This window comes from Schistocerca gregaria, chromosome 3 (assembly GCF_023897955.1).
Source record: "Schistocerca gregaria isolate iqSchGreg1 chromosome 3, iqSchGreg1.2, whole genome shotgun sequence".
NCBI classification, from domain to species: domain Eukaryota; kingdom Metazoa; phylum Arthropoda; class Insecta; order Orthoptera; family Acrididae; genus Schistocerca; species Schistocerca gregaria.
This window is the reverse complement of record NC_064922.1, coordinates 248,916,989-248,944,638: the sequence shown is the minus strand read 5'-3', so window position 1 is coordinate 248,944,638 and position 27,650 is coordinate 248,916,989. Positions and strand designations below refer to the sequence as shown.

Sequence of the window (27,650 nt, the reverse complement as noted above, 5' to 3'; positions counted from 1 at the left end):
GATTGACTAGCAAGGAGAGCTGCATGAAACCAGTCTTCGGACTGAAGGTGACGGTGACGGCGACAACAAAGCAACACGTAACAAATCGGTTGGGAAAACGCTTAAGTCGAATTGAAATGCACGAATTACTTCCATCGTTTGGGAGACAGCTGCTGAACAGTTGTCTCGTTGGAAGCAGTGTCAGTATTTCGACGATTAAAGGGCAGAGAACGACAGACTTGCTTTTGCTTCACTTAGAAATGTAAGCCGGCGGCTGTGACCGTGCGGTTCTAGGCGATTCAGTCTGGAACCGCGCTGCTGCTAGAGTATCAGGTTCGAATCCTGCCTGGGCATGGATGTGTGTGATGTCCTTAGGTTAGTTAGGTTTAAGTAGTTCTAAGTCTAGGGTAGTGATGATCTCAGATGTTAAGTCCCATAGTGCTTAGAGCCATTTGAACCATTTAGAAATGCACTACCGCAACAAGAGACAAAAGACAGCGCATAATTAATCGCAGAGTGACTTACATTCGTTACCTTCGTGCGAATGCTCTTGAACATCCGTTAAAACTACCTTCAACAATTATTTTTTTCTGACAATGTTAAACCTGAATTGTGGATTAAAAAAACTTTTGCAGTTAGTAAAAAATTATATCCGCGATAAGCATGCGAGGATCGTTCCACTTACATGGTCCTGCAAGCAAACGACAGGAATCTAAAGGGGATCTGACTTCTTATTCGCTTCTCGAATCGCTATAAATAAAGATATCCATGTTCAATAATCACGACATAAAGCTAAAAGCATTAGTCAATCCACTGCTTAGGCCTGGAATAATCAATCGCTAGGAATGGACTGTTCTTGGTTTCTTGTCATGGAAATTGGGAGCTCAATTCCTCTCGGTAACTGACACCGTGAAATTGTTTTAACACAAACTACTAGATCATCTCAAACGAAAGAACACTTGTCACGGTAGCTGCTCAGTCCACAGAGTCAAAGGATTGGGAAGACAGGTAGACAAATAGACAAAGCTGCGTATTTTGCGAACAGAATACTGTTGACTAACAACACTATTCATTGCCTACGGGCGTTTCCCGACGCTTGAGTATGCAAATAACTCAAGGGCGCATTCACTGGCAGTCAGCCGAATCCTTTGAATACGATGCCATTGAAACAATAATTGACTATAGCATTATTTTATCCATGATAGCTGGAGAACTCAATGGTTGTTTGGATCTACAATGACAAGTAGGAAAAAAAGCAATGGACAACAAGTCAGTTGTACTTTTCGTCGACAGAACAAATTATTTGGCCGAAACTAGCCCTTGTGCCTAAGGATACTTCTTGTCAAAATTACAATATTTTCCTCAAGTTGGGGACGTGTGACTTTTCTAAAATAATACAAAACGTTTCGTGTACATTAGCTTTGTACATAAAGGAAGGAAAAAACTTTGTGAATCGGCAATTACCCGTTGTCAGTACAGCATTGCGACGTTCATTTAAAAACGATATAACCAATAATCACATCCCTGTCTGAAAATAATAAACTGTTTCGTGTCTCTAATGACACAACTGTAGACGTGGAGCTAAAGCGTCACAAAAACAAATGTTCATTAATGTAACCTGTGATCTACGGCAACCGGCAAGTTTCTCTTCACGTAAGGCTGTCTTCCGCTTTCAGGCTGCGGTCGTGAATTCCAGCTGTCGAGGACAACCAACTTCCACTAAGCCTGGTGTAAAACTATCTCGTTACAGGGCTGTGGTGCAAACCCTCTACATGTGCAACGGCATAGCAGTACCGAGCGAGATGTCGCAGTGGTTCGAAGACACTGCACTCGCATTCGGGAGAACGGTGGTTTAAAATCCTCTTCAAGGCCATCTAGATTTAGGTTTTTGCGTAGCTTCCTAATTTACTTAAAGCAAATGCCGGGATGGTTTCTTCGAAAATGACACTGCCGATTTTGCTTCTCCTAATAATATTCCTTCCATTATTTTATCCATTTTGATTAGAAAACTATTCCTTCCTTCCGACATAAATACCTGCCTAAGGGAGGTCGGTGAGCCAAACATGCGGCACGGTTTTCATGATCACAATGATTGTTTTTCATTTCCGCTGCTGACCACGAGGGCAAATTAGAATAAATCTCCAGTTTATCACACTACTCTAAAGAAGGATCTACGTAACCAGCATTAGTTCCAAATCTTTGACATTTTCTTACACACGTCTCTGCGCTGACGTACCTGCATCGGTTCGTCTCCAATGTACTACACTTCCGTCTGTCATGTATGATTCATCACTCATTAGCCGTTGCTTCGAAATACTCACGAAAAAATGTTTCTAGACACAGTGTAGAAACTTTTCCGACGTCATCCATATAAGCTGCCGCCCTACAACTCACGTATTCAGAAAGTATCTCGGTGGATTTCTGTACGAATATACAACATTTAATAAGAAAGTTTTGCAACAACACCTCGTGCGAATATCAGGTCACAGAATTCTCCAATATACTTAAACTAAGAGCCGAATGGGAAAACAGATATTGCAAGACCTTGCAAGAGATGGGAATGTTTTCGTTTGAGCGTTCGTAACAGGCACTAGCCAAATCCTTGAAAGGAAGGTTGTGGTGATAATCCGAATCTTTACAAACTACAGAGATGATATATAGCATGCAAAGTCGCTCTTTTCCATCATTACAGGCCATTGTATCCCTGGCTACAAATTCCCAGTACCGCCTACAAAATCATTATCTTGTGGTGCAACCACGTACTACAAGGTTTCGAAATACCCATACACGCCGGGCTAGTCGTAGTGTGACAATCTGGAATGCAATCTAGGGCGATTTCATCACCAGCTTTCTCTGGCATTGTCGTGCTAATAGCGTGGCTAACTGTTCGAATTATGTCTGGATTTCTCACCGATACTTGGACGCAGGCAGCCAAAAATTCGTGCAGTGCGGTAACTTGTATCACAATCAGTACAGTATCTGCTGATAAGGATCCCTCACGATTTCTGTGTCAGATGTCTTTAATTGTAACTGCCTCATACACGATGCGACGAGGGCGTCTCTAGTTCAGTGCCGCGTTGTTGTACTTGCTGTTAAGCCTGGATTTCTCGAATGTGAGACATACGATCGAGATGGGGTGATAACTGTCTCGAAATGCTTAAGTTACATTTTTAATCAGCTCATCACGCGATGTTTGGATATTCTAAAGAAAAACAGAAATATGTTAGCGTCTATTGCTGCCGCACATGTACAATACGTGTCAAATGAAATCTAAATACTTCGAAACGTCACCCAGGACCAACATCCCTGTTATTCTGTTATTCTTCTTTCAATGTTCTTTCATTCAACTGAAGAACTTATCTTCCAAGTAATGTAGGAAAACTACAAACGTATGTAAAGTGGGGATGGATAAGAAACGAAAATCTCGGCGCCCAGTCTAAGCAAATAACTGCGATACCGTATGAGATTGTTATAACACATAATAATAGCGCATTCTTTGCTTGAATGTGGCAACATCCATATGTAATAAAAGATTCTGCTATCTGTGCTTCAGAGATCTTACATGGAAAGAGATGACTTTTGAGGAATTTTAGAAAGATCGCTAATAACCCATTTGTTCTAAACTGGTCTTATTTCAATCCGAAAATGCTTAAGATCTGGATAAGATATTAAAATATCCTGAATGAATGTTCGAAGTGGTCCAAAGAATTCATTTTTTTTTTTTTTTCGTTCTTCAGGCTCAGCTGATACGACTCACAGATAATCGCTCATTCTCGTGCTCTGTCTCTGGATGCCAAGAGTTCGAAGGCAGTGTGAAACGCAAGCAGATTCTGCATAGATTACATTAGTAATCGCATCAGACATTGGACTATGTTATAATCATTGTGATCTAAATCGCACAGGCTGCATATTAGACGAAGTATTCTTGCAGGCTTTGGCAGTAGTTTGGACACCAATAAAAAAAAATCTTAGAATTTACATCGCAAAATAAGTGGGAATGTCTACAGGAAAATATGTTTTACAACGGCCGAAGCTGTCCACCAGAATGTTAAACGCATCCTGTGCTGTAACAGAAATTTGGCCTGGATGAGATACCAGCACTAGGAAGAAAACATTCAGTAACTCCGAAATTCATTCTAATTTCCGCGAGTTACAAAACCATTTTGTTGTGGAGTCGTCCTTTCTAAGATTGCAAACGCAAATGAGATGACAGAGTGGGGTTTGAATAGATGGAGAATGGCTGTATTCACAACTACATTTTAAACCACCTGATGCACGGCACCAATCACGATGACAAGTTTCAATAATATATTAATATGGTGTTCTTGCAATCTACAGCCGTCTATACCCTAAGTTTCGTGATGTGAACTATGTTTAGAATTCCTTTTAACTTTCGACGAAACTAATTATCATAAGTAAACGACGCAACATTTACCAACAGTACCTTATTGGTACAACACTACTCTCTCAATGATTTTAAGCATAGTTCCAATTACTCCATTGATTTTGTCTAGCACACATTTCCGTGCTTCCTGTAGTAACAGGCTGACAATAACCTCTTCCACAGGGTGATAAATATATATACATTTCAACCACAATTGCAAATTCTGCACGTAATTTCACACAAGTACAGTCAAGAATGTGAGTGTTGTCCCAAATAAAATCTGTAGGTCTGATATAAGTATTTTTACGACCTCTGCGTCAACATGACCCTGACTGGACGAAGAGTTGCCTATATTGAAACAATAATATATGCATAAACTAGTAGCCATTTCTGATGTGCACTGTACCGCTGATCCTTTTACTGAGGTCGTGATGCTCCGAGTTTTATACATATTGGTATCAAGCAAAAGTAAATGTACATATATACCTTATTACGAGGGTCAGTCAAAAAGTAATGCCTCCTATTTTTTTCTACGTTTAATTGTCAGGAAATTTAAATGCAATTACATAGGTTGAAAACCACAACATTGAGGATCATTTTGTCATTTTTCAATGTAATCTCCGCCCATCTCTACAGTTTTGGTCCACCTTTGAACAAGGGCATGTATCCCAGCACGGTAAAAATCACAGCTCTGCTTCCTAAGCCATTGACGCACGGATGTTTTGACGGCCTCCTCATCTTCAAAATGAGTCCCACGATGAGCTTCTTTTAGTGGCCCGAACAGATGGAAGTCTGATGGTGCCAGGTCAGGGCTGTATGGGGGATGAGGCAAAACTTCCCATCCAATTTTGACAATGTCGTCAGAGGTGTGACGACTGGTGTGTGGTCTTGCATTGTCATGCAAAAGAAGAACATCTGCCATTGATTTTGTTGAGCGAACTCGCTGAAGACGTGCTTTAAGTTTTTTGAGGGTTGTGACGTATTGAACAGAATTTATTGTGCATCGCTGCTCCAAAAAATCAACCAGAATCACACCCTCTGTATCCCAGAAAACTGTTGCCATAACTTTCCCTGCCGATCGCACAGTTTTGAATTTTTTCTTCCTCGGCGAGCTTGTGTGACGCCACTCCATTGACTGCCTCTTTGATTCGGGTTCAAAAAAATGCACCCATGTTTCGTCCCCGGTCACAATTTTTTTCAGAAACTCATCTCCCTCCAAACGGAAGCGCTGCAAGTGTTGGGAGGCTATTGTTTTCCTTGCCTCTTTATTCTGATCGGTTAACATTCTTGGAACCCACAGTGCACAAACTTTTGAGTACCCCAATTGTTTAATAATCGTAATCACACTGCCTTTACTAAGAGAAATAATGCGACACACTTCATCTGCAGTCACCCGACGATCACCACGAATGATGTCATCAACTTGCTGAATGTTGTGTGGAGTCACTGCACTCACCGGCCTGCCGCTCCGCTTTTCGTCAGTCAACGGTGTTTGCCCTTCAGCTTCCTTACAACGACGAACCCATCGTCTAACAGTGCTGACATCCACTGTCACAACACCATACACTTTCTTCAGTCTTTCATGAATGCGTATGGGCGTTTCACCTTCTGCATTCAAGAATTCAATCACACAACGCTGTCTCAAACGAACATCGATGTCGACCATCTTACAAACTTCTGCTGTGCTGCCACCTGTTGACACAGAAAGTTACTACTGCAGTGGATTGCAGAAGAAGGTTTGAGGAATGGCGCCAAATTCAAATTTTTCACTTAACTTAATTTTTTTAAGTAGAAAAAAAATGGGAGGCATTACTTTTTGACCGACCCTCGTACATAAACCATTGCTCGGTATATGTCATAACGATGTCGGTAACAGGAAAATAGGCTTTGTATTGGTTGTTGTTGTTGTTGTCTTCAGTCCTGAGACTGGTTTGATGCAGCTCTCCATGCTACTCTATCCTGTGCAAGCTGCTTCATCTTCCAGTACCTACTGCAACCTACATCCTTCTGAATCTGCTTAGTGTACTCATCTCTCGGTCTCCCTCTACGATTTTTACCCTCCACGCTGCCCTCCAATGCTAAATTTGTGATCCCTTGATGCCTCAAAACATGTCCTACCAACCGATCCCTTCTTCTAGTCAAGTTGTGCCACAAACTTCTCTTCTCCCCAATCCTATTCAATACCTCCTCATTAGTTACGTGATCTATCCACCTTATCTTCAGTATTCTTCTGTAGCACCACATTTCGAAAGCTTCTATTCTCTTCTTGTCCAAACTATTTATCGTCCATGTTTCACTTCCATACATGGCTACACTCCAAACAAATACTTTCAGAAACGACTTCCTGATACATAAATCTATATTCGATGTTAACAAATTTCTCTTCTTCAGAAACGCTTTCCTTGCCATTGCCAGTCTACATTTTATATCCTCTCTACTTCGACCATCATCAGTTATTTTACTTCCTAAATAGCAAAACTCCTTTACTACTTTAAGTGTCTCATTTCCTAATCTAATTCCCTCAGCATCACCCGATTTAATTTGACTACATTCCATTATCCTCGTTTTGGTTTTGTTGATGTTCATCTTATATCCTCCTTTCAAGACACTGTCCATTCCGTTCAACTGCTCTTCCAAGTCCTTTGGCGTCTCTGACAGAATTACAATGTCATCGGCGAACCTCAAAGTTTTTACTTCGTCTCCCTGAATTTTAATACCTACTCCAAATTTTTCTTTTGTTTCCTTTACTGCTTGCTCAATATACAGATTGAATAACATCGGGGAGAGGCTACAACCCTGTCTCACTCCTTTCCCAACCACTGCTTCCCTTTCATGCCCCTCGACTCTTATGACTGTCATCTGGTTTCTGTACAAATTATAAATAGCCTTTCGCTCCCTGTATTTTACCCCTGCCACCTTTAGAATTTGAAAAAGAGTATTCCAGTCAACATTGTCAAAAGCTTTGTCTAAGTCTACAAATGCTAGAAACGTAGGTTTGCCTTTTCTTAATCTTTCTTCTAAGATAAGTCGTAAGGTCAGTATTGCCTCACGTGTTCCAACATTTCGACGGAATCCAAACTGATCCTCCCCGAGGTCTGCATCAACCAGTTTTTCCATTCGTCTGTAAAGAATTCGCGTTAGTATTTTGCAGCCGTGGCTTATTAAACTGATAGTTCGGTAATTTTCACATCTGTCAGCACCTGCTTGCTTTGGGATTGGAATTATTATATTCTTCTTGAAGTCTGAGGGTATTTCGCCTGTCTCATACATCTTGCTCACCAACTGGTAGAGTTTTCTCAGGACTGGTTGTCCCAAGGCCGTCAGTAGTTCTAATGGAATGTTGTCTACTCCGGGGTCCTTGTTTCGACTCAGGTCTTTCAGTGCTCTGTCAAACTCTTCACGCAGTATCGTATCTCCCATTTCGTCTTCATCTACATCCTCTTCCATTTCCATAATATTGTCCTCAAGTACATCGCCCTTGTATAAACCTTCTATATACTCCTTCCACCTTTCTGCCTTCCCTTCTTTGCTTAGAACTGGGCTGCCATCTGAGCTCTTGATATTCATACACTTGGTTCTCTTCTCTCCAAAGGTCTCTTTAATTTTACTGTAGGCAGTATCTATCTTACCCCTAGTGAGATAAGCTTCTACATCCTTACATTTGTCCTCTAGCCATCCCTGTTTAGCCATTTTGCACTTCCTGTCGATCTCATTTTTGAGACGTTTGTATTCCTTTTTGCCTGCTTCATTTACTGCATTTTTATATTTTCTCCTTTTATCAATTAAACTCAATATTTCTTCTGTTACCCAAGGATTTCTAGCAGCCCTCGTCTTTGTACCTACTTTATCCTCTGCTGCCTTCACTACTGCATCCCTCAGAGCTACCCATTCTTCTTCTACTGTATTTCTTTCCCCTATTCCTGTACTGATGGGAATATCGTTTTAAACCTCTCCTGAAACACGGCTCTCCAGAAACTTCGCATAAGGCTACCACTATCGGCCAGTTTACGGAGATACAGATGCGCTTACATTGGAACCCCGATCTCTGTCCTGTTCATCGTTAACACGCCGCTCTCAAAATTTAGGATTTTGTGAAAAGGGGTATGTAAAATATTTGTATATTTTTTTTCACGGGCATCGAACACATATCACTTTAAACTTGGGAAGAAGTACATATAATACTGACCAATGATCATAAGAGGCTAAAACGGTGATGCTATCTTTTTCGCAGTATTAAATATTACCAGTTAAGAAACTGACACGTTTAACTATTATAGGGGGACAAATGCTTAATGGATTCTTAACTGAGTTTCATATGGTCATTTGATTGTTTGTAGAGACTACAAGTTTCAACTACTGCTCTGTATTCCCTAAAATTCAGAAAAACCGAAATCAGAGTGGAAAATAGAACACCAGGACTACACATTTCCCATCCTCCACCCTCCTCGTTCCACCCAAGCCTTCCCTCCACCCCCCCCCCCCCCCCACAACACACAATCAGCAACGGAATGAACATTACAGATACAGAAAGTGTCGGTGAAGACAAATATGCGTGTTTTTGAAACAACGTCTCCGAAGACATCAACAGAGAGTGGTAGTCAAGCTCCAGTAAGGAGCATGCGTATCAGTAACACAAATACTTCATTTTGTTAACACTAGTGCTAATGATATAACTAGTCACTTTTTGAGCTCTTTGTAACTTTTGTGGCATCTGTAGTGAAGTAACATCCCGGCCTCGCACAAGGCTACAGCATCCAATGTTGTTACGTATACATAGTTATCCAATGCATTCTTCATGTAGCAGGCCATATCAATGCGTGGTCAATGCAGGCAGACATCTCTATTGTCGCTAATAATTGTGGGGATACGCGAAAAAAAAAGAGGAAAGGCATGAAGGTTACGGTTAAGCGCATCGTTGACGATGTCTGGGTAAACAGTTTGCCACTGTGAGATACAATGTAACTGCGACTTCTGCTGCAGCCTTTAAATCTACAAACTACAGACAAGCAGGCGTTTTTCGGTATTACCTGCCTGTGCTTAAGTTCCAAGAGTCCCAGCTGTCCTCGAGATACATCGGAATAATACTGCCGGCCAGTTGTTCGGACTACTTTCACTAGCCAACGCACCAGACAACCACGCACACTCAAATGTCTAGAAACTTTGAGGTGAAGCCTGGCTAATAAGAGCAAATATCCAAATATGCGCAACACTCTCCCTAATGCAATCTCGTAGGCCTTCCGAATAATGCAGTGGAGTTATTTCATATTGCACATACAATGGACGCGTTCTTGGGGGTGTTTCAGTTTCGAAGTACCTTTTATTCACTTTCGTCCATCAATTTTCGATGTGCAGTCTACTGGAAAAGTAGTAATTATATAAAAAAATTAAAAAAAAGAGTACCCATTTCTTACAAGAACTCAAAACGAATTTTCTTTCTCAACAAAAGACACGATATCGATACTAAATAAACGGTTTACTATACAGCTGTCTCATATTTTACACCTCAGAAGTAAAACAGAAACTGCCTAAGTGTTGTAAAACGTAGTTATTTAGTTTCTCATCGCTCAATGTTTGCCCTGAGCCACTGTAAGCGTTTCCAACGGGACAACAAAAACGAGGATAAATAATCGATGGAATGCAGCCAACGAAGTAGGATCAAATGGTTCAAATGGCTCTGAGTACTATGGGACTTAACATCTATGGTCATCAATCCCCTAGAACTTAAACCTAACTAACCTAAGGACAACACACAACACCCAGCCATCACGAGGCTGAGAAAATCCCTGACCCCGCCGGGAATCGAACCCGGGCGCGGGAAGTGAGAACGCTACCGCACGACCACGAGATGCGGGCGAAGTAGGATCAATTGCAGGAGTGATACTGTCACATTGTAATCTCTACTGAATTTCCTCGCTTCTGTTAATCGGTACTGATCACAGGCCACAACAGACATGTGAGAATAAGACGTGTTATGTGAGAATAACTCGTAACTATACGAGTTCGAACGCCATCTTTCCTCCTGTTAATGACATGCTAATAGCAGCGGAAATTGGGTTGTGAGCTCTCTTATCTCCAGACGCGTCCTTCATAGTAGTGTCGGTGCGTCACACCGCGAACCGTTAATACCGTGATTGCCCTTGTGAAACAGCCTTCAGGGGGTGACTCAGTTTTGTCAATACAGCGTTCTTGTACCAGTTCACATTCCTGAGTTCCTACGTTGTCACTACATTCATATTTACTTTCGCGACACACGATAATTAATGGGAGTCGTCACGAACAACAGTACCTACCAACACAAAGCCTTGTAAGGAATGTGGGTTGGGGAAGAAGATGAAAAGCAATACTATGTTCTTCCCCCTCACCAACACTCTACACCCCTCTCCTTCCCAACACCAAATCCCACAATTTGGCAGAATGGCATCCGTGCAAATCGTCTGAGCCTAACCACTTCTGGACGTTCCTTCGGAACTGTAGCTTTGCCATTAGGGCACATCCCATCAACAACATAATCTTCAAGATCTGATAATTGAGCTATTTACATCGCCCATCAAATTTCAATTGTTAATATATTGGAAGTCGGCGTTACTTAATGTTTTTCCGAAGTGTGCTGCATTCTTATGGAGCAGATGCCACAGACAAGGAAAGCCGTATAAGTATTTTGGCCCGCAGACTGTTCAAAGTTCCACTTTTTCAATATTTTGCCTTACCTTTTTGTTCCTTATTGAGTCTTAGTAATCCGACTGAAAGGGTCGGTGGGAAAAAGTGCTAACCTATGGGAGCATCATTTTGACTCACTGGGTTAAAGCAAAGACAAGAACTTATATAAAATAAAACATTGTATATAGTAGACAATTCTTTCAAGTTGTAAAAATGATACTATCTGTTACCAGCATATAGTGAATTCGATAACGCAACAGGTATTCTATGCGAAATTGCGAGTTTGTACTTTCTTCTGCCGACCCCTTTATCAATAGTTTTCATTCTCTCGGTGTTCACTCATTACCGAACCCAGTCATCGGAGATTTAGAATACCGATTTCTGTGCATTGAGCTTCGCATGGGCACTCTCATGAACTCCCGTTTTATTCCTGAACTGTGGCCACCGAACACTGGAGGGCGTACGGACATCGTGCCTTCTTCGAAAGCACGACGAAGAGCTCTGCAGGTACTGTGAGAGCTAAATTACATAAAAATAGCTGCACCCCGGAACTGGCACGGGCACAAACAGTCCACTTCTAACGAATAACCTGGCGGTGATTACCCCAGCGTCTGGCCGCGGCGACCATGTTAAAGCCCGGTCTTCCCAGCCTCTCGTGCGCTTCACGACGCGGAGGACGTGACTCGCTAAACACGGCTTGGGACTTCACCGCGACCTTGGAGTAAGATAACACGCGGACGCTGAAATGTCCACTGACTTGACGTGCCAATAGTATCTTTTTCTTTTCCATGGTAAAGTAACTCTTTGACTGATTTCTTGAGATGGAAACTACCTACACAATATAATGGACCAGAGGTAGACGACATCACGAAACAGGCCAGGCATATTTGGAAATGTAAGGTGAAGATAGCGAATTGGGGAGGAGGCTGGAGATTCCTTAATCCAGCAGCAAATCGAAAAAAGCTTAAGTCTATTACAGAACGGTCGAAACTTTTTTCCTTCAAACAACATAAACAGTTATAGTAAAAGAATTAACCACCTTCGCGGAAACAAGAATTATGCCCAAAGACTGTATAGAACTTCTAATAGGGAATATGAGAACGCACTTTTAGCAGAACATAAAATATGAGCTCATTTAAAGTGTAATATACGCAGTTTAGTAAGGGTTGTATGTTAATCAGGAAACATGAAATTACGATCCCACCAGCGTTGAGGTCACTCTCACGGAGTTCTAGCTCGGATGAACACAGTTAGTGGAAGAAATGGGCGATGCTCTTGTTGCGGGAACCACTGCATTCACCGCAATGGATATAACAAAACCAAGGGAAACATTAAAATGGATTGCCGGACGGAAATTTGAACACCACTCTAAACAAACGTGATAATTCAGATGTTTTCCAAAAATGGAATAAGAGGACGGACATTCGTAGTGTAGGCAGGCCATTCAGATCTGTTGTATCTTCTAAGTGTTCTGCAAATAAAACGCAGCCTTTGGTTCACCTTTACCCACAACATTTTCTGAGAGTTCTTTCCAATTTAAGTTGTTCGTACTTGTAATTCCTTCATTTTGAGCTGAATTTACAGCCTCTAGACTTGATTGATTTATTGTGTAACCGAAGTTTAACATATTCCTTTTAGCACTCGTGTAGATAATCTCGCCGTTTTCATTAGTTAGTGTCAGCTGCCAATTTTAGACGATACAGATATCTTACCTAAGTCGGTTTGCAATTGGTTTTGATCTTCTGATGACTTGAATACCATCTGCAAACAACCTAAAACGGCTGGTCAGCTTGTCTCCTGAATAGTTTATATAAGGAACAACAAAGGGCATATAACACTACCTTGGAGAACGCCAGAAATCACTTCTGTATTACTCGATGAGTTTCAGTCAATTGCTACAAACTGTGACCTCTCTGACAGGAAATCATGAATCTAGTTGCATAGCTGATACAATATTCCACACGCACGCAATTTGATTACAAGCAGCTTGTGAGGTACGGTGTCAAAAGCCTTCCAGAAATCTAGAAATACAGAATCAACCTGAAATCCTCTGCTCATAACAAACAACACTTCGTGTGAGTGAAGAGCTACTACTGTTTCACACGAACGATGTTTCCTAAATTCGTGTTGACTATACGTCAACAAACCGTCCTCTTCGAAGTAATTCATAATGTTCGAGCACAATGTATCTTCCAAAATCCTGCTGTATATCTATGTTAACCACATGGGCCTGTAATTTAGTGGATGATTGCTACCGCCTTCCTTGAATATTAGTGTATGATAAAAGTATGGAGCTATTGCATCAGCGTACTCTGAAAGGAACCTAATTGGCATACAATCAGGACCGGAAGACTTGCGTTTATTAAGCGATTAAGTAGCTTCACTACTCCAAGAACTTCTACTTCTAAGTTACTCATGTTGGCAGCTGTTCTGGAATATTTATTTCGCCTTCTTTGGTGAAGGAATTTCGGACGACTGCTTTCAGTAACTCCGCTTCAGCAGCACCGTCATCGATAGTGTTTCTATTGCTATCGCGTAGAGAAGGCATTGTTATGTCTTGCTGCTAGCATACCTTACAAACGACCAGAATCTCTTTGGATTTTCCGCCAGGTCTCGAGACAAAGTTTCGCTGTTGAAATAAATATAAGCATGTCGCATTGAAGCCCGCGCTAAATTTCGAGATTTTGAAAAAGAGCGGCAATCTTGGCGGTTTTGCATTCGTTTAAAATTGGCATGCTTTTTTTCGTTGTTTCTGCAACAGTGTTCTGACCTGCTTTGTGTACCATAGGGGATTAGCTCCGCCTCAAGTGCTGTCTATACTATTTCTTTGAATTCAAGCCACATCATGACTTGTTAATTTGGAAGGAGTGGAGATTGCCTCTCAGCAAGGCGTCAAACGAATTTTTATCTGATTTTTTGAATATATAAATTTTTCGTTTATTTTCGGTGGATTTGGGAGTTACTGTTATCAGTCTGGCTACGATAATCCTGCGTTCACTAATACCTGCATCCGTTTCGATGGCGTTACTAGCTCAGGATTATTTGTTGCTAAGAGCTCAAGTGTGTTTTCACAATCGTTTACTTCTCGAGTAGGCTCACGCTTGATTTAACTTACAGAGAATGCGTTTAGCACAATTTCGGATAATGTTTTATGCGTACCTCCTGAACTAAACGTGTATTTTGGCCAACATATAGAGCGTAAACTGAAGTTGTTCGTATCATGCCAGTTCACCTACCGTAATCGAAATAACAGTGCGCAAAGGACACAGCTTAACAAAGGGAGACAGTTTGAGTTCATCAACATTCGAGCTGGGATAGCTTGTTGCTTCACATTGGTTGATTTGCATTAAATTACTTTAATGCATGTAATGATTTGCTGAATATAATTTCGTCTCAGACGTAAATGGTCTAACTCAGTCAGCTACTATATATAATATACCCTTGGGGAATAATTTATTTCAGGCGTCAATATTCTTAAACTTCTGAAAGTGCTGCGTAGTCCAAGCGTTTTCTCCGAGGGCGAGGACAAGGACTGATACACATACCACAACTGTTTCCAAGGTAATAGCGGACCAGCATACGGCCGCGTGCGCCTTGGGCCAGCACTTTCACGCTCCTTTAATGATGCTGTCAGTGCTCTGGCCGGGAACAAAGGCTGTTATTTCTTGTGCTACTGCGATCAGTTACCGAGTAAAGACGAAGACGGGTTTATTCTACGCAAAAACTGGACAGATCCCTGGGGAAGTTTTTAACTCTCACCAGTCACAACGAAACAGTGCAGCTCCCATATGGTGGAAGGCCGAAAACCAAACTCTTAATAACCTCCGATGCTACCAACAGGTATGTCTCATTTTTATTAAATGAATACGAGATATTTGGTTTAAGGTTCATCCGCACAAAAACTAGAGCTACCTGTTATCTGACGATTCAGAAGCCGTACGAACTGGTCAACAGTTGGAAGTAAGCTGACAGGCGTTTGAAGATGGGTGCAAACTATCTCGTGAGTGCCTACTTAGAGAGTTCCAAGAACTAGCTTTGAGTAATCTAGGAATATACAACAACCCCCTATGCTTCGCTCCCGTAGAGATTGCCAATACAACATTGGACTATTTCCAGAACACACGGAGGAGTTTAAGGAATAATTCTTCTCGCGGTCCTTACGTGAAAAGAACAGAAGGAAGCGTTAACTGGTAGAATGGGAAGTGTTCTCCGAAATGGATATCACAGTTGTTTGCACAATGTAGATGCAGTGATCAGAATGCATGTGCCAGCAGACATTTTCAAGAATAAAGGCAACAGTTACTGGAACATTAAACTTAGTTTAATGGTGGTAATGAAAAATTTATTATTGAGACGCCCCTCTTGTTTTGTCTTCACAATTCACAGCTGTTTGAACTGAACTGATGGCTCTGAGCACTATGGGACTTAACATCTGAGGCCATTAGTCCCCTGTATCTTACAACTACGTAAACTTAACTAACCTAAGGACATCATATACATCCAAGCCCGAAGCAGGATTCGAACCTGCGACCGTAGCGGTCTCGCGGTTCCAGACTAAACTAGAACCGCTCGGCCACACCGGCCGGCTTTGAACAACTCTTACAATTTATTCAGAAGCGTGCCATTATAAGAGCAGAGTTTTGTGTGTTGTGTAACGAGAAAATGTAAACAAAATTTTCATCTTACGAGAATCCGACTGACAGCATGAGAATCCCTACAGTAATAATAGCACACTTCGACTAGAGGTTGAGGGAGAGAAACACACAAAGAACGTTTGATTGTGATCAACTAATACTTTCTTAGAGTGAGTCCGAGGAATCGCAGAAAGCCGAAAATACGTTTGTAGTCCTACACTTCACGCAATTTCATTTCGATTATAACAACGCGTTATTGCTCCTTAGTAATCCAAGCGAGTACTGTTGTGAACAAGAATAGCAGCTTCAACACCGAAAACCGATGTTGAGTACCGTTAGAAAATAAAAGAAGACCGATGATTATGGTGCGGGGGAGGCTGAAGCGAAGAGGTAATGACATGATGGCGGAGAGCAGAGCACTTCTTGAGGTGCGCATGCCGGCCAAACCGGCTGCTAGCCAGGCGGATTGTACGAGCCGCAGGGCGGAACGCAGAACTGCGCGTTGTCCGTTCTGTTCCGGTTACTCCACCGAGAACTTTCCTCTCCTTCACAGTCGCCTGCTCGCAGCGTTTTGCTGAAAGGCGTCGTGGATCGGGGCCTTTTTCGTTTCCCCAATGACGTACATACCGGGCGCCTATTTACGGCTCCCTAATGTTCGACGTGAAGCACAGTGAGTTAATTATGAGCCTGTCAAGCAACTCTGGGCAAGCCTGGAAACATCGAACTTATGCGTGCTGTCTGTTAAAGCACGTTACCGAAGTATACACCTGCCATACACCTGCAAACACACGCTGCCGAATTTCCAAATTATTTTCGTTTGCGTGACAGTCTTCCTAGTAAAAATATCCGGCTTGCGCCTGTCGTAGACCGCACGTGCATTATAAAATACACGCAAGGGCAACAATAAGGATCATCTAACTTCCAAAAAACACGAGTACGCGGAGGAAAGCAAGGACACGTGGTCTGGGGTATGACAGTTCGAATACAAGATTCCACGGGAAATAATCAACTCTATAGTGTGTGAAGTGCGCGTATGACGTGAGGTAATATCGTGGTAAGTCATAAAAACACTTCAAAAGAAGCCAGCAGCCGCATACAGGCACTGTCAGACGGCTGCGCGCTTCCATATGCTAGCAGCTGACGGCAGCACGACACTTACCGCCCCATGGCGAGGGGTCCCGCCGGTAGCAAACCACAGAAGAAAGTACCGCTGCTCAGTCGCGGGATTCGCTGCGTATTGGGAAGAACACGCAGCGACGCCGGCTGCTGGCACGACCAGGTCAAGAGACGGGCACGCACGACGCACTGCGGACAGCGCACTCACGACACGGCACCACGTGGCTGTCTGATCGCAGTCGCGCTGCAGCGCTAGCTACCAGCAGGCCGCGCATGCGCAGTTCGCAATGCTACCGCGGCGCTGCCGCTCAGCCGGTTTACTCCGTCATCGGCGCGTAGCAGATTTCAGATGCGCAACGTGTGGTCGCATTTCCGCCTGAGATTGTTTCTGCGGAGGTTAATCATCGCTGCTGCGTCTCTTTTGTTGTTATGTTGTTCCCAGGCGGTTTTGTTTCAAATGATTACTTCGGATTGCAGGTTCCCAATGCTCTTATGACGAAAATGGTTTGAGGAAGTAAATTTCTAACGAAGACCAGACTATTCTCCACGAGCCATTTTTTAAAGACCAGCTTTTCATGCTTTTATGCATTCATATTTTAAACCTTTCCTCTACAATATTCGACATGCAAACATTCGAATTACGATCGATAATTTGTATTCGCCATTAGATACTAGACAACACCTCCCTTTTCTTTTTTTTTCTTCCGAGACTACGCCGAATCCAAACAGATTGATGAAACACTTGTCGACGTTTAAAACACCTCCGAGGCAATCAAATGTTTTCATGTGTGACCACAATTCATCATGCGTTCTCGTCGATCTCCATGTCTCTTCCATCATATCTGTTTTAATAGTCTCCAATTCAGTACCGCCTTGGTATGTGCTCCTTATCCATTTATCATTTAGGCTTCTTTCCGTCTTCTTGTCTTCGATGAACATAGTCAACTTTTTTATGTGCCTGTACTACCGTATGGTGTATGTGTAAGTATCGATCAAATACAACGAGGTCGCGAAAGCTGTCTCCAAACAAATTTCGTTTATTTAATGCTTATCACACAGGATACATAAATACGGAAGATACGTCTGGAAAAGCATGAAATGAGACACATTCGTTCCTGGGACTGATTGTGAAGTCACACTTTCAAACCTGAAGCACATCACTATTTGTTTCCTCAGTTTCTGTTCATTGTTATGCCACATCCTCAGCATCCTGATAAACGAGACACCATCAGCTAGAATTGGAAAAGGATGGAGCAGAAAGCTGGTTGGTCAAGTTCAAGGAACGGGAATTGGAGCCCATGTACTTCTGAATATGAACATAGTCCAGTAACCACCGTCACTTCATTCGGCGATAGGATAAAATATACCGAAACACTGATGGCGAGGAAGAGACACTAAAACAAAACCAGCTCAACATGGTTCCTTATTCTTTCTTTTGTATTCTTAGCAGAGAGTGGCTGCCGACATTTAAAAATTCTACTGAATGCTGGAATTTCCATTTTTCTGAGTTCCTATACAGCCTCATGTCTCTCTGTCTCAAGCTTAAGACACAACAGTGTCACTTTATCGCTGCACTTCATTTTGTTTGGCAGCCCTTATTATAGCTCTGATAAGAAACATTTGTGATTTACACACTTATGTTTACTTTATAATCACATAAGAGGCCATCCATAAATTACGTGAAACGCATTTCATGATTTTTGGAGCCCTCCCCCATCCTTATTACAGGTGGTCAAATTTGTGTGACTCCCCTCGCCTGGTGAGACGGCACGGATTTGGCAATTTTAAATTTAGAAACTTTCAAGTTAAAACAGCACTTCCAAAATTATTAGAATAGTTGTATATAAAATCCTTTTTTCACAAAATCAACAATGAATCAATCATTTTAGAAAATTCACGAAACATGTAAAATCAAATTATCGATACAAAATTCAGTCTAGAACTTTGAACCCATTCCTTTCTATTATTTATGGCCGGCATAGTGGTCACTGCGGTCTCTATTTGGATAATGTTTGGTACATTGGATATGTACACATTATCTTCATCCAACCATAAAGGATCGTCGTCGTTTATCATAGTACTTCCCTGGCACATCTACCTGCAATTCCTTGAGGACGAAACTTCATCATCTGCAAAACCTCTTGTTGGTTTTTATATGATTGCATGTGTTGGCTTTATATAATGAAAAATATTGAGCACAGATGCCAAAAGATCTTTTAAATAAGTACGCTTCGACACTGGGCAATAGCCATAGTACGGAACGTGCTTCAAATGTGCTGACACTTTGAGGTCCAAGATAGCTGTAGTAACAGCGTTGCAAATTTACCTTCGGTGTCGTCATTACCTACGGGTACGTACCCGTCTTAAGTTCAATCGCCGCAGGCAAGATTGTCGCACACCGCATCACGCGACAGCCTCGCATTTTACAATTCTTCGAAAATATTGCGATTCACGTATATGATTTGCGTGCCAAGTAGCATCGTTTCCCAGTGCCCTAGGCAGTACGATATCCAATCAGGTATCTGTTGGCACAATATATTTAGCAACCACAGGAAAATCATCAATGCCCAACTGATCCCAAGTATTAGCCAACACGATGCCTGCAATCTCAAAGTTCCGTTTTGCTAGTCAAGTCAGTGGTTCGATTACTGAAACCAAGATGTGAACCAAAATTGTTGTTTTAATATAACCTAAGTTCGCGGCTAAGAGGCGCCATTCGCCCTTCCACTCTGTTAAATACACTTCTTCCTGGTGCATTAGTGACAAGGTAAATACACTACTGCCCATAACATTGCTACACCACGAAGATGACGTGATAGAGACGCGAAATTTATCCGACAGGAAGGAAATGCTGTGATATGCAAATGATTAGCTTTTCAGAGCATTCACACAAGGTTGGCGACGGTGGCGACACCTACAACGTGCTGACATGAGAAAAGTTCCCAACCGATTTCTCAAACACAAACAGCAGTTGACCGGCGTTGCCTGGTGAAACGTTGTTGTGATGCCTCGTGTAAGGGGGATAAATGCGTACCATCACGTTTCCGACTTTGATAAAGGTCGGATTGTAGCCTATCGTGATTGCTGTTTTTCGTATCGCGACATTGCTGCTCGCGTTGGTTGAGATCCAATGACTGTTAGCAGAATATAGAATCAGTGGGTTCAGAAGGGTAATACGGAACGCCCTGCTGGATCCCACCGGCCTCGTATCACAAGCAGTCGAGATGATAGGCATCTTATCCGTATGCCTGTAATGGATCGTGCAGCCACGTCTCGATCCCTGAGTCAACAGAGGGGGACGTTTGCAAGACAACAACCATCTGCACGAACAGTTCGACGACGTTTGCAGCAGCATGGACTATCAGCTCTGAGACCATTGCTGCGGTTACCCTTGACGCTGCATCACAGACAGGAGCGCTTGCGATGTTGTTCTCAACGACGAACACCCGACGTGATGATATGGGATGCCATTGGTTACACGTCTCGGTCACCTCTTGTCGCATTGACGGCACTTTGAACAGTGGACGTTACATTTCAGATGTGTTACGACCCGTGGCTCTACCCTTCATTCGATCCCTTCGAAACCCTACATTTCAGCAGGATAATGCACGACCGCATTTACAGGTCCTGTATGGCAAGCACATTCTCCAGATCTCTCACCAATTGAAAACGTCTGGTCAATGGTGGCCGAGCAACTGGCTCGTCACAATACGCCAGTCACTACTCTTGATGAACTGTGGTACCGTGTTGAAGCTGCACGGGCAGCTGTACCTGTACACGCCATCCAAGCTCTGACTCAATGCCCAGGCGTATCAAGGCCGCTATTACGGCCGGAGGTGGATGTTCTGGGTACGGATTTCTCAGAATCTATGCACGCAAATTGCGTGAAAATGTATCACATGTCAGTTCTATGTATTTGTCCAATGAATACCCGTTTATCATCTGCATTTCTTCTTGGTGTAGCAATTTTAATGGCCAGTAGTGTAGTAACCAAGTCAAAATCTTTAAAATGTACAATTCGTTCGTCAAGGCTGCCCAGACCCGAGGACACAGAGGGGCCGCGGCCCTTCGAAGCGCTCAGGGAAAAGAAAAAATATAACGTAGGTCAAGTGTTTGTCTTACAAGAAAATGATTTAAAAGGTGGTATTGCGCAGGTGGCTCCGCCACCTTGCAAGAATTGCACCTGCTCCTGCTGTAGAGCAAAGAGTTAAAGAATGAAAATGGATCAGGGAAAAACGCATCCCAGGTATTGGCAACAGCCCTACCCACAACAACTAAGGTCAAGTAACTAACAACCACTGATGAAGATGTCAGACTGCAACTATGGAGGGCTGGGACATCCCACCCCCCTGTCTGGAAAAGATTTTCATAACCTTTCATCCCCTAGTCATGACGAGAGTTGGCCAACCTTAAAGTCCTTGAATAAGCTGAGTCAGGAGTGGGCACATCACGGGTTAACCTGGCAAAATGGGGATACATTCAAGAAACCCAATGTGGCTGGGGGGAAGAACAGACTGTTCAACATATGCTTGAGTGGCGACTGTGTCCGGCCACCTGTACAGGAGATGACCTTCACTAGGCAACGGTAAATGCACTGGAAGTGGCCAAAATTTGGTCAAAGATTATATAAGCTGTGTTATCTGTCAACAGTTGCATAAATTGTGTTTTATGTACGTTTCTGACAAGAGAATAATAATAATAATAATTACGCAAATTTTAAAGGAGCTAAAAGAACTTGTTTGTGGCTACTTGCAAGTCTCCATCCGGCTTCCAAAATATTTTTAATGCTCCATACCACCCCCCCCCCCTCCCGTGTCTATGCCACTCCCCCACCCCCCTTACAGTCAGTCTGTAAAACCATTCATGAGAAAGCGAGTCCCCACTCTACCCAGCCAGCTAACTCACAAGGCACCTTTACAGGCTGCGCAGCACGCGCTTTAAATCTATGGCGACAAAGTGTACAGACACGACCTGGCAGAATTTATTTTTAAATAAATGCGTTAACACCACACGAAGTACTAAAGACGATTGTCCTCTTCCGAAACAGAACGGTACAGAGTGAATTATATTAATGTATGAAGTGAAGATAGGTTCCATATACTCTATCTATAAAAGGAAATGTCCCGACTGACTGACTGACTGACTCACTCACTCACTCACTCACTCACTCACTCCCTCACTCATCATTGTCCAGCCCAAGCCACAAAGGAGAGAAGCTTGAAATTTGGAGAAGGTGCTGATCTTATATTGCAGAAGTCTTTAAGAAAAGATACGGGACGATCGAGATTTTGAAAATATATCGCTGTTGAGGCAATTTTGAAGCCAGACACAAGAAAATTGGTATTTGGTTTCTCGGTCAGAAATAAAGAAATCTGGGTTTCAGCAAGTTTGGAAATTTAACCTCTACGTGGGTAAAACTTTTTTTTAAAAAAACAAATCATTATTAGTGAACTACTAAAGCACTTTTAAAGCTACATCTATGAAAATTAGTATTTGACTCCTCGGTTGCAAATAAAAAGTATATGAGTCAGTGTTTTTGGAAATTCAACCCCTAATGGACTGAAATAGAAGGTGAAATAACTTATGAAATATTTTATTATCAACGCATTTTCAAAGCTAAATCTATGAAAATTTGCATTTGGCTTCTCTGTTAGAAATAAGAAATACGTGTGTCACTGTTTTTAGAAATCCAGCTCCTAAGGGCTTGACATAGGGCCAGACTGATTCACTGACTCATTACTACCCACCCGAAACTGCTTAGGATACAAGCTCGAAATTTGGAAAGAGGGTTAATCTTGTACTGTACGCGTCGTTTATACAGGGATTGTTTGAAATTCCACACATGAGGGAAGTGAAGTATGGGATGAAAGTCTCTTTGAAAATATGTCGCTATTACCGCAATTTTGAGGATCGAACTACGAAAATTGGTATTTGATCTCTCAGTCAGAAAAAAAACTCATTTTTCAGCATTTCTGGAAATACAGTAAAATAGTAAGTGCAAGTTTCTTAAATAAATTATTAAAGAACTACTAAGACATTTTTAAACAACATCTATAAAAATTGGTACCTGACTTCTCGGTTAGAAAAAAAATACGTGTTTCAGTGTTTTTGGAAATTCAGCCCTTAAAGGTAGTGAAATATAGGATCACAGCGTGACATGAATTATTGCCACAAGGTTAGACGAACAATAAGAAGTACCACATAAGTTCAACGTCCTTTGCGTGAAGCAATCTGATTACAAAGCCTGAATTTGTGACGGAGAAACCCATGGTTTTTGCACCACAACAATCCACCTGCTCTGACTTAGTTACGTGTTCGTGAATTTATGCCCAAAAACAATATTGTAACGATGCTTTCGCTCACGTGTTCGCTCTATGTGATCTTTTTTTTATTTTCAAAAATAAAGGAGACTTTAAAGCGAAGTCTTTTACAAGTACACGTGAGATTAAAAACGCATCGCCGAGTGGAGTAAAAGCTGTCCAAAAGATAAGAGTTGCAGAAGTCATTCGGGTTTTAGAAAATGCTCACGCGTAAGTGTACAATATGTAACGGGAAATATTTTGAAGAGAATAAAATTGCTGTAGGTCAATAAGTGAAAAGAGCATTAGATCCTATATTTACCACAATAAACCTGTTACTTTGACTAACATTCGCCATCCCTTCCAGAGAAGTCACTTTTCACGCAGTATTTTGTCCAAAACAACTTACTGTCAAGAAAAATTTCGTTTTGTTTTATTGGAAGAAGTAATTTGTGTAGCGCCGGTACTATTTTTTGATTGATGACAAAGTCCTCCATCGTTTGTCTAATCACCGATTTTTTATAACAGTCTGTAACGATGGGTTACCTCCCAAGATTCTTAGCGCTATTTCTTGGCGATTCAACGAAACCAAGAGGTTTGTTTATGCCTTTCCTTCTGATGCGTCCTATGGTGACAAGGCTGACTTTTGTATAAACTGCAACTCTTTCTTCGGGACTGGCAACGTTAGCCAACAGTTCTTTTTGTTTTAACTCTTTTCGGACGAGAAACGGGCACCTGATTTTGGGTCTGCTTGTAGTACAGCTGCTGGGTCCTTACTGAGAAGGCCGCTTTCCCCACCAAGGGCGCTTCTCGTTCAACAGTTGGCCGACAGACGGTACACTTACGGGCGCCCTTGCAGTGGCGGATACAGAAAAACCTCAAGGAGCTACCTTTCTTTTTACCGTAATAAAAAACTATCAACTCACGTGCAAAGTTTAAGAAAGTTTTATTTAAACTGATTATAAACATATACAAGACAATGCCATCTTATAAAAAAAGTTACAATTGTGGTTCTCGTCCTTAAATGATGAATTCTATGCGTCTATTCTTCCTGGCAAATCGGTAAACTACATTGTCAATAGGAATGTCAGGATGATTGTTCAACATAGCTAAACCATTAAGTCGATCCTCCTCCACTGTCGACCTCAGCCAAGATTTTGTACGCCGCAATGTTGAAAAACTTTTTACTGTAGCAATGGATGCAGGTAGAAACGCAATTATTTTGTACACCGTGTGCAAAGTAGGACAGACAGACAACGCTTGTATAACAGAAACACGATCATAAAGGGCGTTTATGCTCGTTTGCTTGCATTGAAGAATCTCTCTCATTAGTCTCTTTAATTACAAAGAGGGATTTTTCTTCAAAGAACGGTAGTTCAGTTAAGCAATGATTCAATTTATGTGCCAGATCATTACCGTCATGTTTCAGTAGTTGTGAGAGCAAAAGTATGTTGAATTTTAAATGATAAATATTTTCTTCAGCAAAACGTTTTCTCATGTCAGTCGTAACATGGTCCAGTGTAGGCATAAAAAAAGTTGTCTTCCAATATCTCATAGCATCATCATTATGATCGCAGTTTTCCCTGTGTCTCTGCTTGTAAAACGAGGAGCACTGATCTCCACGTCTAACTCTTCCACAACTGTCTTCGTCTCTTCAACAATACGAGCAAAGCGGCTATCAGCATTAGCTCTCATGCCGTCGTACACCTTGATCGTCGAATCTAATTTTGATTTTGCCATCGCGACCTCCAAGCTAGGGTCTTGTAAGAGTTTGCTGAATGGATATGTTATGCTCATATGTCACTCAGTGTAAACAGAGTGATGATAAACTCGCAAATACAGAGAGCTCGAAGGAAAACATTAGGTTTGGCAGCCGTTGAACTATTCCTCCAAAACTGTATTTCTTTGAGAACTTTCCAAAGTGTTCCGAGATCAGCTGCGAATTGAATAACAGCATCATGTCGCTCAACCCATCTCGTTCGACAATGTCATTGCAGCGAGTGTTTCAGATGACTCTTCAATATTGCGAACCGCTTGCTAGAAGCTGTAAATGACGATAGTATTTCTTCAGTAGTACCAAGTGAGCTTCTCACACTTGTAACTTTGCAACTGCGAGAGACAGTGAGGATGAGCTGATGACCCTTTATGTATCCGCCACTGCGCCCTTGTCGTTCTAATCGTGGATTTTCGTCGGGACCACCATTGCAAGTAAAAATAAACACGGGTTTCACAAAACATTCTAGAGTTCGAAAGTCACGTCTGTGGCATGTGGGATGAGTCTCTGCGTTACAGGAACAATTTTTCCACTACGAATCGCTACGACTTTAGGCACAGAGCGTGTCACCGATACAGGTTTCCCTCTCACTATCTTTGTTTATTACAATACATGCATTAACTGAGGGAATAAGTTTATATTCTTCAGCGGCAAAGAAATCATGATCCGTTGTTAAATTTACATGGTAGTCAAGGTGCATTCACAATGGTGCTTGAACATGTCCTGGTGTAGTACCTAATGGCACACGTGCTTTCGCGTACATTGATAAAAAGATACTTGACGAGGATTCAAAATTAAAGATTCCATGTTTCTTACCGTGTCTCAACAGAATCTGCCACCTCTCTCCTTTACATGTTGCGTAGAGACTGGTTTGCACAATTTAACAGGAACAGTTACAAATTGTTTTCATTCTTCCTCTGTATTGACCCGCCTGAGAAGGATTCCTCGAGTATAACACTGATAGACTGATAGCACAGCCTTGTTTACATAGTTCGTCTTTTAAGTAGTCGAGTGCTTTGCAGCACCTTCTATTTCAGTGCGACGCCACCAGAACTGCTATCACCTTTATGATTTGAAGTAAACCGGATCGATTTTCTTCAACTCTATGCCGATTAATAGTATTTCTAATTTTGAGAGTTGCTGGTAAGTCGGAATTACTTCCACAACATTTTAGATTTTTTGCTTTTCTTAGAATCACCAACTATTTTCAGTTGCACTGTTTTTCTCTCATTACGTTTTTTCCCTGTCGAATGTTTTTCCTTAATGCTACTGTGTTGTTGCTTTTTCTGTTGCCATGCCAGCATCGCTAGCTAGCAACAAGCTACGGAGCTCAGGGTCCAGAACGATAAATTATTTCATTCCGGGAAGTGTTTTGACTAGGCGTTGATTTAGGTACTGTTAGAAGTAATTGGCTGCCACTTGACTCCATATTAAAATCTTTACTTTCTTCTGCTATGTCCTGTTTGGTTTCTACATGCAGTTAAAAGTAAACATGTAAATTATTGAATACGGGCATTTCGCACCATAGGTGTACTTAATCGCCCTGAAGAATCCAGCTCTGCCTTGAAAGCGAGCCTGTACCCTTCGATCATTACCTCAGACAGATAGACAAAGATGCGGTTGCCGACTTTGCTTTACAATAAGTAGCGAATAACAACTGAAGTTAACTGAAAAGATTGTTCCGTTATTCAGTTTGCCGGGAACATTTTTAGCAGGGGAGAACTAAATATTAAAATTACATAAAACTCCAAATTACTTTTACGCCAACGGGCTCTAGTTGTTTTGGTGGTTTTGACGACGAAGAAATTTTTGAAAAAATAATCAGCATCAGTTTTTTCGTCAATTTTATTTTCAATTCTTTAATTTTCGAATGTAACTGACCTTCAAGATTGTCACTACTTTTCAAGCTTCGCCATAAGATGTTATTTTGTTTATTTTTAGCAGCATAAGCTGCAATGCCTACTTCATAGTTTGCGATAAAGAATACTTCACTCCGGATTTTTACTCATTTGTAATTTGTTAGATAAACTGAAAATGACAAAACAGTGAACTAGTAAAACCTCGTTCATCACTTGCGAAAGTCAAATGTCGACTGAACGATATAAACAATTAAACACCGACGAAACCTGAGCAACGGCGGTGTTTGTGAAAGGCTCAAGGGCCGTATTGGCCTTTCGGCGTATGTCAAAGGCGGCCGACACGCGACACAGTAGGTACTGAGACCGTGAACTCGCGCGGCTGCCACGTGCCAAAAAATCGATAGAAACTGATTTAAACCTAATTTAATAATATTGATAGAGTAGGTAATATTTTAAAGTTTCTCATTAGAGCTGTAATGCTTTAGATTCTTACATGTGAAGTCACAAAGCGAATAACTCGACCCCTCCCCCCCCCCCCCCCCCCTCCTAGAGGTCTGACGATGTCACACTTTTTGACCCCTCTCCCCTCATCATAATTTGTGTTGTATGGGTGGCCCCTAATATGATAACAGTCATAACCAGTTTCGACGTACGTTGAAAATTTTCGGATTATACAATAGGAGAAAAAATACATAGCAATATATAAATTTTTCGCCAGTTCAATTTCCACGTAACTTACGTAAAAACCAAAATACATATGGTTCATATCTACATGTCATATGTGGCATTTGGCGAACAAGAAAGAACATCGTTAATGTACTTTGTTTTCTAGTTATAAATGCAGCTCGCAAAAACTTGACAAGATAATTAAGATTTCAATGCGGATTTTTTTCTTTTTCTCCCGTAAAACTTAACGATGGCCAACGTATGGCCGAAGCTGGTTATAAT

The 27,650-nt window shown here is 41.8% G+C and overlaps 1 protein-coding gene across 11 annotated transcripts in view; it reads right to left on the bottom strand.

The window, feature by feature from the left end:
• LOC126356052 (uncharacterized) overlaps window positions 1-27,650 on the bottom strand; it is a 268,209-nt gene that overhangs the window by 62,929 nt on the left and 177,630 nt on the right. The window contains exon 1 of one of the 11 annotated variants that reach the window (XM_050006737.1): window positions 16,814-17,023. The exons of the other annotated variants lie outside the window; for them this stretch is intronic. The gene's annotated coding sequence lies outside the window, so the exon portion shown is untranslated. Of the gene's footprint in view, window positions 1-16,813; window positions 17,024-27,650 lie in introns of those variants that run through there. 11 annotated transcript variants of the gene reach the window in all.